This window comes from Carcharodon carcharias, chromosome 6 (genome assembly GCF_017639515.1).
Source record: "Carcharodon carcharias isolate sCarCar2 chromosome 6, sCarCar2.pri, whole genome shotgun sequence".
NCBI classification, from domain to species: domain Eukaryota; kingdom Metazoa; phylum Chordata; class Chondrichthyes; order Lamniformes; family Lamnidae; genus Carcharodon; species Carcharodon carcharias.
The window spans coordinates 53891607-53907618 of record NC_054472.1 but is presented as its reverse complement, the minus strand read 5'-3'; the positions used below and the strand labels follow the sequence as shown (position 1 = coordinate 53907618).

Sequence of the window (16012 nt, the reverse complement as noted above, 5' to 3'; positions counted from 1 at the left end):
CCCATCAAACAAGTCATCTGCTGGTCACTAGTTTCATTGATTGTAATATGTACTCACAATGAGAGGCGTGAGATTCCACAAGGTTGAGGGTTGAGATTTTGTCCTGTAACTGCTGTTGGAAATTTCCAGAAACTATAGCCAACTTGTGAATCATGTGACCTGTAGCAGCCATCTTTTGGTTCAGCAAAGTCCACTTGTTAAATAAGTAAAAAAATTAGGTTTGATTTAAACAGTTTATGATCTCTTTCATGGCTTAGGGACATGACATTAGTGCTTGTAGCTGTTGGCTAATATCTGATTAGTAGTTTTGCAAATTTCTCATTTCTGGTTTTTGCTCTAACTTGTAACTATCATTTTTGGTATGGTCTCTTATCAGTTAAATTGTGATTATTCAGTACTCTACGAACATGAAATTTGAGCCTGTCAAGTGTAAATATGGATGTATGGGTGGATATGTATTCAGTTATGACTGAAAGATGTCTCAAGGTGCAACCCCAATGGTGCAGCAGTTGAGATTTTGGTGGAGCAGATGAAAGCCTGGATTAGGCCTTCTTCTGCTCCAGTGGTAGGCAGGTGCCCAGGCAGATGCTGCAGCAGGTTGGAGGATGGTAGCTGAAAATGCCAATGGAAGAATCTAGGACCTGGGGCATTGACGCAAAAGGTCAGCAATCTTAAACAAAAACAGAAAATGCTGGGAAAATTCAGCAGGCCTGACAGCATCTGTGGGGAGAGAAAAACAAAGTTAACGTTTCGAGTCCAAATGACCCTTCTTCAGAGTTGAATAGAAGTAGAAATGTGATGCAATTTATACTGTTTAAGGGGGGGTGAGGCAGGTGGAGCTGGATAGAAGGCCAGCAATAGGTGGAGACAAAGGAGGGATTGACAAAGATGTCATGAACTAAAAGACAAAGGGATTGTTAATGGTAGTGGTTAGTGCTAAAAAAAGGTGCTAATAGTGGCGTAAAGGTAAGAAAGTAGAATGTGATTGTAGCAGAACAAGGGTAGCATTGTGTAAAAGGACAACGTGGAATAAGTGACAGATGGCCCTGTGGGGGATGGAGTTGGGGGAAGGAAGTGGTGGTGGGGGGGAAAAGGGATAGAAAATAGGATAAAAAAGGGATAAAACTACGGATAAATGAATAAAAATAAAAGTGTATAAAAAATAATAATGAATGTAGAAGAAAGGGGATAAAAAAGGGGGTCGAGGATGGAGGAATCTTAGCAATCTTAGCCTGGCACCAAGGGCAAGAATGAAGTTCTGCCGTCTGTTTTTATATGCATTGAACCTTGTTGCGGCACCTACTCCTAGCATCAATCCAAACACATCCCTCCCTGTTCCATAAAATAAAAGCAAAATACTGTGGATGCTGGAAATCTGAAACAAAAACAAAACTAGCTGGAAAATCTCAACAGGTCCTCTCTGTTCCATATATTCCTTCTCCAATCATAACTGCATACTGTACCAACTATTCTTCTCAGTCTAAACCCACACTCACCTGTTCCTGCTGTCCTCACACCAGATATTAACAACATTCTGCTCTTACCTAATAGTGACTAACAAGCATTTCACTTCTCCGCTAATTGATTCCACATTTGGAGCCAGTTTCTTGTATGTTACTTGCAACTCGCTGTTTCTCCCTCTCTGCATGTGCACTGCATGAAGCTTCCTCACAACCTAGAAAATCCTTTACAACCATCACAATTGAACTAGTATTCCTCTGGCTCATAACAGCCAGGAGAGAAGTAGAAAAGGTAAAGGAGAGAGAGGGGAAACAGAATCCATTCAAGCTCTAAGATAAAAGCAAAATACTGCAGATGCTGAAAATCTGAAACACAAACAGAAAATGCTGGAAAAACTCAGCTGGTCTAACAGCGTCTGTGGAGAGAAAGACAGATTTGACGTTTCGAGCCCATATAACCCTTCAGGGCTCTCTCCTTGATGGTTGAAGAGGCTTTGATCATTACTGGAGCAGTGGCAGGAGGAGCATTGGGAATGTACTGGCTGGAGGTCAAGCCAGTTGAGCACCTATTACAAAAATAAAAACTGCAGATGCTGGAAATCTGAAATAAAAACAGAAAGTACATGAAATACAGTAAAGTCCCACTGTTAACGGGGGTTACATTCCCGCAAATTCTCCCAAAGGACAGAATCACAAATGGTGAACATACTTTATAATGAGTGAATTAGATAGGTTCCAGCCAAACAAAACTTTACTTTTTAAAGGCACACAGGCAATAAAAGCTATGTTTTTGAGTAAATTTAAGACAATTTTAGTGGAGAAATTGTTTGACAAAGAAAACAGAAACAAGAAAACAAGAACAAGAACTCATTTTTAGTAAAGTGCTTTACCTTTTTTTTATTCATTCATGGGATGTGAGCTTTGCTGGTTGGGCCAGCATTTACTGCCCATCCCTAGTTGCCCTTGAAGGTGGTGGTGAGCTTGAACCACTGCAGTCCATGTGGTGTAGGTACACCCACAGTGCTGTTAGGAAGGGAGTTCCAGGATTTTGACCCAGCGACAGTGAGGGAATGGCGATATATTTCCAAGTCAGGATGGTGAGAGACTTGGAGGGGAAGTTCCAGGTGGTGCTGCTCTCATGTGTCTGGTGCCCTTGTCCTTCTAGATGGTAGTGGTTGTGAATTTGGATGATGCTGTCAAAGGAGCTTTGGTGAGTTCCTGCAGTGCATCTTGTAGATGGTACACACTGCTGCTACTGTGCGTAAGTGTTGGAGAAAGTGAATGTTTGAGGATGGGGTGCCAATCAAGCGGGCTGCTTTCTCCTGGACAATGCCAAGCTTCTTAAGTGTTGTTAGAGCTGCACTCATCCAGGCAAGTGGGGAGTATTCCATCACGCTCCTGACTTGTGCCTTGTAGATGGTGGACAGGCCTTGGGGAGTCAGGAGGTGAGTTACTCATCACAGGATTCCTAGCCCTCTAATCTGCTCTTGTAGCCATAGTACTTATATGGCTAGTCCAGTTCAGTTTCTGGTCAATGTTGATAGTGGGAGATTCAGTAATGGTAATGCCATTGAACATCAAGGGGCACTGGTTGAAGGTTGTTGGAGATGGTCATTGCCTGACATTTGTGTGGTGTGAATGTTACTTGCCACTTGTCAGTCCAAGCCTGGATATTGTCCAGGTCTTGCTACATTTGGACATAGACTGCTTCAGTATCTGAGGAGCCGCGAACAGTGCTGAACATTGTGCAATCATCAGCGAATATCCCCACTTCTGACCTTATGGTGGGATGAAAGTCATTATGAAGTATTGGGTCGAGGACACTACCCTGAGGAACTCCTGCAGTGATGTCCTAGAGCTGAGATGACTGACCTCCAACAACCACAACCATCTTCCTTTGTGCTAGGTACTCTCCAGCGGAGGGTTTCCCCCTGATTCCCACTGATTCCCAGTTTTGCTAGGGTTCCTTGATGCCACACTCAGTCAAATGCACCCTTGATGTCAAGGGCAGTCACTCTCACCTCACCCCGGGAGTTCAGCTCTTCTTTCTATGTTTGAACCAAAGCTGCAATGAGGTCAGGAGCTGAGTGGCACTGGCTGAACCCAAACTGGGCATCAGTGAGCAGGTTATTGCTAAGCAAGTGCCACTTGATAGCATTGTTGATGATCTCTCCCAATACTGTACTGACGATTAAGAGTAGACTGATGGGGCGGTGATTGGCTGGGTTGGATCTATCCTGCTTTTTGTGTACAGGACATGAGCGATTTTCCACATAGCAGGATAGATTCCAGTGTTGTAACTGTACTGGAACAGCTTGGCTAGGGGCACAGCAAGTTCTGGAGCACAGGTCTTCAATATTGTAAGGGCCCATAAGCTTTGCAGTATTCAGTGCCTTCAGCCGTTCCTTGATAGAGTGAATCAAATTGGCTGAAGACTGGCATCTGTGGTGCTGGGGACCTCAGGAGGAGGCTGAGATGGATCATCCACTCGGCACTTCTGACTGAAGATTGTGGCAATGCTTCAGCCTTACCTTTTGCACTGATGTGCTGGGCTCCTTCATCATTGAGGCTGGGGATATTTGTGGAGCCTCCTGCTCTAGTGAATTTAATTATCCACCACTATTCACAACTGGATGTGGCAGGACTGCAGAGCTTAGAGTTGGTTGAGGGATTGCTTCACTCTGTCAATCACTTGCTGCTTACACTGTTTAGCATGTAAGTAGTCCTGTGTTATAGCTTCATCAGCTTGACATCTCATTTTTAGGTATGCCTGGTGCTGCTCCTGGCATGCCCTCCTGCACTCTTCATTAAACCAGCATTGATCCCCTGGCTTGATGGTAATGGTAGAATCGGGGATATGCCGGGCCATGAGGGTACAGATTGCAGTTCTGCTGCTGCTGATGGCCCACAGCACCTCATGGATGCGCAGTCTTGAGTTGCTAGATCTATTTGAAATCTATCCCATTTAGCAGGGTGGTAGTGCCACACAACACGATGGAGGATATCCTCAATGTGAAGGCGGGACTTTGTCTCCACAACGACTGTGCCGTGGTCACTCCTGTCGATACTGTCATGAACAGATGCATCTGCGGCAGGCAGTTTGGTGAGGATGAGGTCAAGTATGTTTTTTCCTCTTGTTGGTTCTCTCACCACCTGCTACAGACCTAGCAGCTATGTTCTTTAGGACTTGGCCAGCTCAGTCAGTAGTAGTGCTACTGAGCTACTCTTGATAATGGACATTGAAGTCCCCGACCCAGAGTACATTCTGCGCCCTTTCCACCCTCAGTGCTTCATCCAAGGGATATTCAATATGGAGGAGCACTGATTCATCAGCTGAGGAGGGCGGTATCTGATAATCAGCAGGAGATTTCCTTGCCCATGTTTGACCTGATGACATGAGATTTCATGGGGTCCAGATTTAATGTTGAGGACTCCCAGGGCAGCTCCCTCCTAATTCTATGCCACTGTGCTGCCAACTCTGCTGGGTCTCTCCTGTTGGTGGGACAGGACATATCCAGGGATGGTGATGGTGGTGTCTGGGACATTATGTGTAAGATATAATTCTATGAGGATGACTATGTCAGGCTGTTGCTTGACTAGTCTGTGAGACAGCCCTTCCAATTTTGGCACGAGCCCCCAGATGCTAGTAGGGAGGACCTTTCAAGGTCGACAGGGACGAGTTTGCCACTGTCATTTCCGGTGCCGAGGTCGATGCCCGGTGTTCCATCCGGTTTCATTCCTTTTTTGTGACTTGGTAACGGTTTGATACAACTGAGTGGCTTGCTAAGCCATTTTAGGGGGTATTTAAGAGTCAACCACATTGCTGTGCATCTGGAGTCACAAGTAGGACGACCAGGTTAGGATGACAGATTTCCTTCCTTAAAGGACCTTAGTGAACCAGATGGGTTTTTACAACACTCGACAATGGTTTCATGGTCACCATAAGACTTTTAATTCGGGGTTTTTAATTGAATTCTGGGGACCCAGGATATGAACCCTGTAGGCAGAATCTTCTGATCAGCGTGTGGGGGCAGGCCTGACATGCCGACGCGTAAAGTGATGCGCGATGATGTCGGGTGTGCATCCTCGATATTTCATTCGGCAGGCGCACGCTGAAGTTGGCTGCACGTCTGCCGAAATGTCAACGGCCTATCAAGGCCATTAAGGAAGTAATTAAAGTAGTTTAGAACGCTGCCCGTCCAACCTTAAGGCTGGCAGGCAGGCAAAAAGCCCAAGCGGCCTTCACATTTTTCTGATCCATGGGCAGGATGAGGTTTCCTGAAGCTTTTATAAAATAAATACATAAATTTTCCCATCTTTACAAAGATTGTCCCAACTCATGTGACACAGTCATATGAAGGGACATGTTTGAATAAATTTTTTAATCATTTCTTTATTAATTTTCATAACTATTCAATCTCCCTGAGGCAGCTCCATGCCTTAGGGAGATTGCTGCGCTCTTTCGTGTGCATGCCCCAACTCTCCCTCCTCCCCCTGCCCACACAGGTAGTGCTGGGCACTACCAGCCCCGCTTTATGCTGGATGGGCCTTAATTAGCCTGCCCACGTACAATGGCGGCGTGCACCCGATCGCAGGCGACGAGCAGCTCCACACCTGCCTGCTCCCGCCCAGCCTGCCCGCCATAGGAAAATTCCAGGCCTATGTCTCTGGATTACTAAAACAAAAACAGAATTACCTGGAAAAACTCAGCAGGTCTGGCAGCATCGGCGGAGAAGAAAAGAGTTGACGTTTCGAGTCCTCGTGACCCTTTGGCAGAACTTGAGGTCGAGTCCAAGAAAGAGTTGAAATATAAGCTGGTTTAAGGTGTGTATGGGGGGCGGAGAGAGAGAGAGAGAGAGAAGTGGAGGGGGTTGGTGTGGTTGTAGGGACAAACAAGCAGTGATAGAAGCAGATCATCAAAAGATGTCACCAACAACAGAACAAAAGAACACATAGGTGTTAAAAGTTGGTGATATTATCTAAACGAATGTGCTAATTAAGAATGGATGGTAGGGCACTCAAGGTATAGCTCTAGTGGGGGTGGGGAGAGCATAAAAGATTTAAAAATATTTTAAAATAATGGAAATAGGTGGGAAAAGAGAAATCTATATAATTTATTGGAAAAAAACAAAAGGAAGGGGGAAACAGAAAGGGGGTGGGGATGGAGGAGGGAGCTCAAGACCTAAAGTTGTTGAATTCAATATTCAGTCCAGAAGGCTGTAAAGTGCCTAGTTGGAAGATGAGGTGTTGTTCCTCCAGTTTGAACTCAACTCGAACTCAAGTTCTGTCGAAGGGTCATGAGGACTCGAAACGTCAACTCTTTTCTTCTCCGCTGATGCTGCCAGACCTGCTGAGTTTTTCCAGGTAATTCTGTTTTTGTTTTGGATTTCCAGCATCCGCAGTTTTTTTGTTTTTATCTCTAGATTACTAGTCCAGCAACAATACCACTATGCCATCACCTCCCCATACTGTACCTGTACTGTAAAATACTGGTCAGGAGTTACTGTGTCTTGTAAATCACAGCAACCGGCGCACTGTTACAGATGCGCATGCGCAGTTTGTACTTCCTACTGGAGGAAATACACCACGGAAACCTTGGCTTTTCTATCTTCTAAATGCTGGTTTTTCTTTACTTCAAGACCAATATATGTTCAGGTACAAACATTTAATGTTTAAATCACAGGTGAAGATTTAGGGCTGCAATGGGTGATCATGTGTGCAAGGACTTCTGTGTGGGTAAACAAATTTGCCAAAGAACTCGTCATGAACAGCGAAACTTTACTGTACTCAGCAGGGCAGACAACATCTGTGGAAAGAAAAGCAGCGTTAATATTTCAGGTCTATAATCTTTCATCAGAGCTGGAAGCAGAAGTAGTATCTATCTACATCTCTTAACTTTTTCTTCAAGCTTTCCCATGTACAAATAGCGTGATGACCTGGTATTGTATTGCACTGCAAAACTTTCCCATTACTTGATAAGCCTAAATCCTGAAGTATTGTGTTTAGTTTTGTGAATCAAACCTCAAAAAAATTAGGATAAAAGCAAAAAACTGCAGATGTTGGAAATCCAAAACAAAAACAAAAATACCTGGAAAAACTCAGCAGGTCTGGCAGCATCTGCGGAGAGGAACACAGTTAACATTTCGGGTCTCAAAAAAATTATATTAGTCTTGCAAGTTGTACAATGCAGATTCACCAGAATGATACTGGGGGATAAAAGATGTAAGGACAGGTTGTATATTCCCTTAAAAGGTTGAGGGTTGACATAATCAAGAAGTTAAAAATCTTAACGGAATTTAATAGTGTAGATATAAATAAATGATTTTTGTCTTATGAAATCCAGAACAAGAAGACACAATCTTAAAATTTGACCAAGGCCATTAAGAGTGAAATTAGGAAGTGCTTTTTCCACAAAAACAGTTGTAGATTCTGGGCAACTGGAGCTTTCAAGACTGAGAACTTTGTTCAGTAAGGTGATCAAAGGATAGGAGCAAGGTTGGGTGGGGGTGGATAGTGAACGGAAGTTGAGGTGCAGATCTGCCATGATCCCATGGAATGGCCGAACAAGCTTTAGGATCTGATGGCCTACTGCCGTTTCTCTTTTCCTAAGATTCTTGGCCCTCTCCCTTTTTGTTCAGGTCCATTCCATGCTATGGGCCCTGTAAAATAAGGATTGGAGGGGAGGAACCTTCCTTGAAGATGTTAGCTGTCACCTCCTCCATCTATTCCACGCATCTCAGGAGAGCTAGACAGTGGGATGAGGAATCTGTACATGGGGCAGGATTTTTGGGTCACCGGATAGGCCCAGGAGTGCCCAGGAAGTGGCTCACCACCAGCGACCAGCCCCCGATCGTGCTCTCATGCCAGTTAACAGCCAGCCAGCACGAAAGGCGCCCTGAGAAGCTCAGCGCTGCCGGGGTGGGGGCAGGAGGAGGGTGAGCGCTGAAGCCAGAGCAGGTGAAGGGGAGCGCGCAATGCAAGCTCCCTGAAGACAGAGGGCTGCCTCAGGGAGCTGAATTATTTTAAACCAATGAATAAAGTTTTTAAAATTCCAGGAAAAATGTCCACACAGCAGACTCACTCACCTTGACATGTATATTTGAAAAATTCTTCCCCAAAATTTTTTTTAATCCAATTACAGAAACCTCACCGCCCCATGGATGAGGTTTCCTCAAAAATCCAAAAGCCACCTGACCAATTTGCCTGCCTGCCAACCATAACGTTGGACAAACAGCGAAAAATACAGGTTCATTAACTATTTAATGGCCTTAATAGGCCTCTGAATTGTCGGCAGCCAAGCTGCCGACTCTCACGTGTGCCAGCCAGCCAAAATATCGCATAAGTGCGCGATGTCGTTGGGACGCTCACCCAACATCATCTAGCGCTATTTTACACTCGGGCATGTCGGGCGTGCGCCTGCACGCCAAACTGAAAATCCAGCCCATGGTGCTTCCCTCAGCAGTAGTAAGCAAAAGCCGGTGCCATACTAGGAGGCAGCTGGCTAGAGGGCAAGCTCAGGTCCAAGCCCGGCCTTTAAAAGCAGTATCTTCTACATGTACCCAGAACTGCTTGAAGCATTGGGCTATCTGCCTAAGAACTGCCACAGTATGTCTGATAGTATGGAATCCAGATCCAGCTCCAGTGGTATTTTGGCAGAAAGCATTAACACTGTGAAGCCTACCATGGGGCATGTGTTGTTCACTATGGATGCTGCAGCTGGGCCCTTAAAACAGGAACCTTTGTCACTAGCGCTAAAATCTATGATCGAAGTTCAATCAGGGACCACTCAGGCACAGGGGTTTATATCAGATCTCTGCAGGCATCCTTCTGCCATCATCCCTGTCTGCCATGGGGATATCCCTGAGGAGACTTTCAATTTGCCACCTGGGTGTGAACTGCTGTCACAAATCAATTGCACAATGTAGAAACTTCACTGATGCTGTGTTGTTCCCTGCAGTTTCCCTCCACTTGTTGCTGTTGCTGCTGCTGTTGCTGCTCCTGTCCTGCCTCTTCCTGCAGCCAGCAAGAGGTGGCAAAATCACTCCTATTTTGCCCTAGAATTATCTCTCTGCAACAAAATGCCAAGAAAAACACAATTGCAGGTGGAAGGCACAGTCACAAAAACTCCTTCCAATGACCAGATAGATCCTAACAATCTAATTGCAGATAAGTAACCCTTTAAATCATTCACTCCCAACCAGTACTGCCTAATAGTAATGAATGTACGAGTGGTACTCTGATGTTCACACATGTATGACGCTACTGCCTGTTACAGATAGTCACTCTGACTACCTATGCCTGAACGAGCATTAAAGTAACAATGTGAACAGGGAAGAAATGCATCCCCTCATGGCGGGAATGGAATATTTCTTGAAAGTGGAATCAGAAAGGGCTGCTAACAACAGTGTCAGAATAATAACATCTGGGGCAGGATTTTTAGGTTGGTGGGTGCAATCGGAGGGTCTGGGATCAGCTGGGGAATGGACCGCCGACACCGATCGGCCCCCAACCGCGAGTTCACACTGGTTGGCCAATTAACAGCCAGCCAACGTGAAGCATACGCTGAAATGCTCAGCATTGCTGGGGTCGGGGAGGGAGGAGGTCAAGCACTGAAGTCAGTGTAGGCACAGGCGAGTGATCACAGAAAGCTCCCTGAAGGCAAAGAGCTGCCTCAGGGAGCTGAAGATCTGAACAATCTAAAATAAAGGTCACAGAACTGGAAAAAAATGTCCAAACTTCATAATCAGTCACCTGAAAATGTAGGTAATGGAAATGTTATCCTTAGAAATTTATTTTAATTTTAATTTATCACGAAAATCTCATCCTGCCCATGGATAAGGTTTCATGAAAAATGCAAAGGCCTCCTGGCTGAGGGGCGGGCAACAAAAAAAATCTCTTGTTAATTGCGCCGTTGATGGGCTTAATTGCCCTCTTAATTGTTGGTGGGCGCGCTTCCGAGTTAGCGCACGCCCGCCAACCGAAATATCGCACGAATGCGCAATGTCCTCGGAATGCTTGCCCAACGTCATCAAGCACTATTTGACACTCAAGCGGATCAGGTGCGTGCCCGCTTGCTCAGTGAAAAATTCTGCCCCTGGTATGGAGTACGGGGAGCTCTTGAGAGTTGGATCATTTGTCATATTCCCACTAACAGGTGAGTGTCCCCATTTCCTCAAATGGTAACTGTGTGTTCAATTTGTCTCGCAGGTGTTTCATTCCACTTCTAGACAATTCTATCTCCGTTTTAATACGTGTGCATGTTAAAAGGAAGAGGATTATTTTGAGGATAGAGGGCACAAATCCTAACACAATTTTTGGTCAAAATTGTAATGTTTGTTGAGCTGAAAATGTATCCCTTTTTGAATCTGCAGAACTTTTGGCATCACTGAGAGCTAATGCCATTATTCGGTGCCATTCCTTCTAATAATAAAGAAAGACTTGCATTTATATAACATCTTTCAAGACAGCCCAAAGTGCTTTACAACCAATTAAGTACTTTTGTAATGTTGTAATGTTGGAAACATAGCCAATTTGCAGACAGCAATATCTCACAATAGCAATGTGATAATGAGCAGATGAACTATTTCAGTGAAGAGGACTGAGGGACAAACATTGACCTGGACACCAGGGAAAACTCCCCTCCTCTTCATCAGAAAACTGCCATGGGATCTTTTGCATACACCTGAGAGGGGAGACAAAATTTCAGTTTATTGTCTCACTCCAAAGAGAGCACCTCTGACAGTGCAACATTCCCTCAGTACTGCAGTTAGAGCAGATTATGTACTTAAACCTCTGGAGTAGGTCTGGATCCCACAATCAACTAGTTCAGAGACAGGAGTGCCACCACTCATGGCTCATAGTGGGGAGTTGTTTGGAGGCAGGCCCCAGATCGGCTGGGTGCCGCCATTTTACGTGGGTGGGCCAATTAAGGCCCGCCCAGTGTGATGTGCACTCAGATGCACTGAGTGGGTGGGGGGAGGGAGTCACAGAGTGCGCTCATTCACGCATGCGCGCTAAAGAGCGCAGAAATCTCCCTGAGGCACAAAGATGCCTCAGAGAGATTACTTTCACTTATAAAACATTGAATAAAGGTAAAAAAATAATTTTAAGGACATGTCCCCTTATGTGAAACTGTCACATGAGCTGGGACATGTCCATTAATTTTATTAAAAATTTCTCAAACACTTTAAAAACACTCATGAAACCTCATCCCGCCAACGGATGAGGTTCCATGAAAAATACGAAGGCCACCTGGGCTCTTCGCCTGCCCACCGGGGCAGCTCAGCTAGTTGCTTTATTGGCTTTTTAAATGGCCTTAATATGCCTTTGACAGTTCAGCGGGCGCGCACCCGCCAAACTGAAAATCTAAATGACACCTGGTGACAGCGGGACGCCAGCCCCGAGTCACCGCGTGTCATTTTACGCCTCGGCGAGCAGGCCTTGCCCCTGTTCGCCGAGCCGAAGATTGTACCCATAACAATTTTTATGATCATGGCAGCTCTACTGAAACAGCTGGAATGTTGTTCCACCAGTCTCTCAAAGAGCAAGTTCCCAAGCAAGTCAGTGAGCAAGTGCCTTGAAATGACCTCTGCAGCCTCAAAGAATGAAAAGGAGCCTGAGCTGTCAATGTTCTCTTACTGCTTTCCTAACTGTTCTGAGAATCTGAACTAGCTGATTTTCAAATCTAAGTTAGCATAATTTATTAGCAGTAGTAAGGTTATTAACTAATAGATAAAGGAATGGCAGGGCTGCTCTGACCTCTGTAGTGCACATCCTGTGCCATGTGGGAATGCCAGGACGCTTCCCATGTCCAGGTTATCCGTTTATGCAGCAAATGCCATCATTTGCAGCAGGTTGAGCTCTGGGGTTTGGGACTTGGGCAGCAGCTGGCATCACTGTGATGCATCTGTGAGTTTGAGAGCTTCATGAATAGCTCATTTATAGATATGGGCACCCCACAGCTTAAGAGTGTGCAGGGAGAGGGAGGGAATGGGTGACCACAAGACAGTCAAGAAGAAACAGGCAGGTAGTGCAGGAGACCCTGAGTGTATTCCATTCTCCAGCCAGTATTCAGTTTTGAATACTGGTGTGAGTGATGGCCCAACTGGGGAGTGCAGCCAGAGCCAAGGCTATGGCATCATGGGTGGCTCAGGTAGGGCCTGGGAGGTGTGGGGTGCACAAGGTGCTAATCAAGGAGGCCTGTGTTCTACAGAGACCTGGGCTCATTTGTCAAGTGGCCTGTCAATCAGGATGGTCAGTGTCCAAAGCAACTGTTGTTCTGAACAATAACACTCATTGGCCGAGTAACTCTTTTGAGTACAAACCTGTTTCCATCTGTTTCAGATGAAGTTACATTGTTTCATAGTTTACCAGTGTGAGATTTAAACTCTTGATCTTGGGGTTACAAACCCAGTAAGATGAACCAGATTCCCCAGTCCCACCTTTCTTGCTTACCTCATGGACTGTTCTGTTTGGGCCTTGTCCTGCTTTCTTCACTCTTCTTCAGACCTGTCTGGGGGCTGCTGTAGTGCAAGATAAGGTAAAGTGCCTTCATGTTTAGTTTATCCAACAAGTTCCTTTCCTTTCCAACCTCTCCTCCAAGTACTTCCTTGAGTCAATGGTGTCTGTGGCCCTTTCCAACCTCGCCTTAGTCCCTTGACAATGGTGTGGCCCTGGGCCTCGCTTTCCCTGAGAGATGGTGAGTGAGTGGGTGTGACAGAGAGTGAGAGAAAACCCTGAGATTGGGAGTGAGCCAGACACACACACAGACAAAAGCTGTTTAGTGTAGGGTCACATACCCACCCCCTCGCCCACTAACAACCGGGCTAGGAGAGGAGGAAAACCCAGGCTGAAAGGCAACCTGCTTACAGTTGCCATTTTCATTTGAATTCAACGAAGGCCAGCTCAGAGTTGGAGCCACCAGAAGCGAACACAATGTTAATGTTAGTCAAACGCAACTCATTAGCTCAGCCCCAGTCCCCTCCCCTTTCCCTGGTGTCCAAGACTTGGGCCTCATCTGTCTCTCTCTCTCTAGCTCTGCTCCTTAAGTGAAAAGGAAGAAAAAGTTAGTTAGCTCTGCTGCTTGGCACTTTTTAATGGCCAATTTTATTAATTACTCAATTTTTAAAATTAACAATTTATTGTTTTGACATTGATTTCTTTTTCTCAGTGCATTGCTTATTTTCTTCATACCTTTTTTTTTGTTTTGAAATTCACATTTAATGTGCCAAACCAGATCTCAGGCAGCTGCTGCTTGATTCCTTGATGAAGAGGAATGATAGGCTCACAAGAGGCCTGACTGCTTTTGGAAGGCTGGCAAAAGGGGTTAATTTTGCTCCAATAGAAGCAGAAAGTGTTGGAAATATTCAGCATGTCTGGTGGCATCTGTGTAGAGAGAAAATGATGCTTCATCAGAACTAGTGCAGATTGTGGACCTGAAGCTTTGACTGGAAGGTTTTGCCATTTTTAAACTTTGAAGTGAAATCTGGGGAGAATTTTCCCCCACGTTGGGGTGGGGAGTGGGGGGCGGGGTGGGTGGGGGTGGTTGTGCGGGGGCGGGCGCAGACCTGATTGGCATTCCTGATTGGGTCCACACTGCCATTTTACGTGGATGGGCCAATTAAGGCCTGCCCAGCATGACGCGCATGCGAAAGAGCACAGAAATTTCCCCGAGGCAATGAATTTTTCTAAAAATTTTTCTTAAATTTATAAACACTTCATGAAACCTCATCCCGCCCATGGATGAGGTGCCATGAAAAATGCAGAGGCCACCTGGGCACCAACCTTAAGGTTGGACGGGCAGCTCATTTTATTAGTTTAATTAGTTTTTAAATGGCCTTAATAGGCCTTTGATAGCTTGGTAAATGTGCAGCTGAGTTGTCTGTGTGCCAGCCGAACTGAAAATCTAAATGACACGCGGTGACATCGGGACGTACGCCCAATGTCATCCCGCATCATTTTACGCCTCAGTGAGTGGGCCCTGTACCCCCTCGCCGAGCTGAAAATTCTGGCCCTGGAGTCATGCACCAATAGAATGTGCCATTGTTAGTCATAGGTTTTCTCATTTGTACATAGGATTGTTGTTTGTTGTACTTGTGAGATTCAAGTCTTTTGAGATTCAAGTCTTTTGGACATTGCTGTCCGGATATTGCATAGGGCCAGGTTCAAAAAAGCAGAGCTGGTTGCATAATATGACTGACCAAGTTGTGTGTAATTGTCTGACAAAGCCATGGTTGTAAAGTGTAAAGTACTAAAACCTGAGCTTTCATTGGGCTTTAAAAATAGAGACAGAGTGCTAAAACCAAGAAGTTTTGCTAAATAGAGCTATATAAAACAGTTTGACCCCACTGTGACTATGGTTCCCAATTCTGGGCACCCGAAGGATGTGAGGGGGGGTGGGGTGGTAAAAGGACGGGGAGAGATAAGGGGCCCAGAAAGAGGAGAAGCATCAGGGCCCATGATTTCTCTCCTTAGCTCTGAGATCAGCTGTACAGTGGGGTACAAGGGTGACTGGAAAAGCAGTAGTGATAGGTGATTCGATAGTTAGGGGAACAGACAGATGCTTCTGTGGCCACAGATTTGAATCCAGGATGGTATGTTGCCTCCTTGATACCAGGTCAAGAATGTCACTGACCTGCTGCAAAGCACCCTGAGGGGTGAAGGATGAACAGCCAGCAGTCTTGTCCATATTGGTATGAACAACATAGAAAGAGGGATGTGGTCCTGCAGTCAGAATTTAGGGAACAAGGTAGGAAATTAGCATGCAGGACCTCAAAAGTAGTCATTTGTGGAATATTCCCAGTATCATGCGCAAGTGAGTATAAAAATAGGAGGATAAAACAGATGAATGTGTGGCTGGAAAGATGGTGCAGGAGGGACTGCAATGGAGGGAATTTCCAGTCGAAAGAGAAAGGAGGCACTTCTAGACTTGGTTCTTGGAAATGAGGTGAGCCAAGTGGATCAAGTTTCAGTAGGAGAACATTTAAGGGAAAGTGATCATTGCATCATAACGTTTAGGTTGGCCGTGAGAAAGGACAAAACAATTCAGAGTAAGACTAATTAACTGGGAGACAGCCAACAGTAGCTGAACAATGGGCTACCTTCAAAGGAGAGATAGTCCAGGCATACTCAGGGTATATTTCCTTGAAAGGGAAAAATAGGGCAAACAAATGCAGAGTTTCCTGGGTGATAAAAGAGATAAAGATTAAGCTGAAGAAGAAAAAGTATGCTTATGACAGATGGCAGGTAGACAATAAAATAGAGAATCAGGCAGAATAGAGAAGGTTCAGAGGGGAAGTGAAAAAGCAAATGTGAGAAGCAGAGAGGAACAATGCAAAAAGACTGGCAACCAACATAAAAGGGAACCTCAAAGCCTTCCAAAGGCATATAAATAGTAAAAAGGTGGGAAGAGGAGGAATAGTGCTCATTAGGGACCAAAAAGGGGGTTTACATGTGGAGGCAAAGGAAGTAGCTGAAGTATTAAATGAATATTTTGCACCTCTCTTTACCAAGGAAGAAGATGCTGCCCAGGCCATGGTGAAAGAGGAGGTAAT

The 16012-nt window shown here is 45.3% G+C and overlaps 1 protein-coding gene across 1 annotated transcript in view; it reads left to right on the top strand.

The window, feature by feature from the left end:
- The window catches only part of pou6f2 (POU class 6 homeobox 2), a 1008671-nt gene that overhangs the window by 693433 nt on the left and 299226 nt on the right, over positions 1-16012 (top strand). The window lies entirely within an intron of this gene.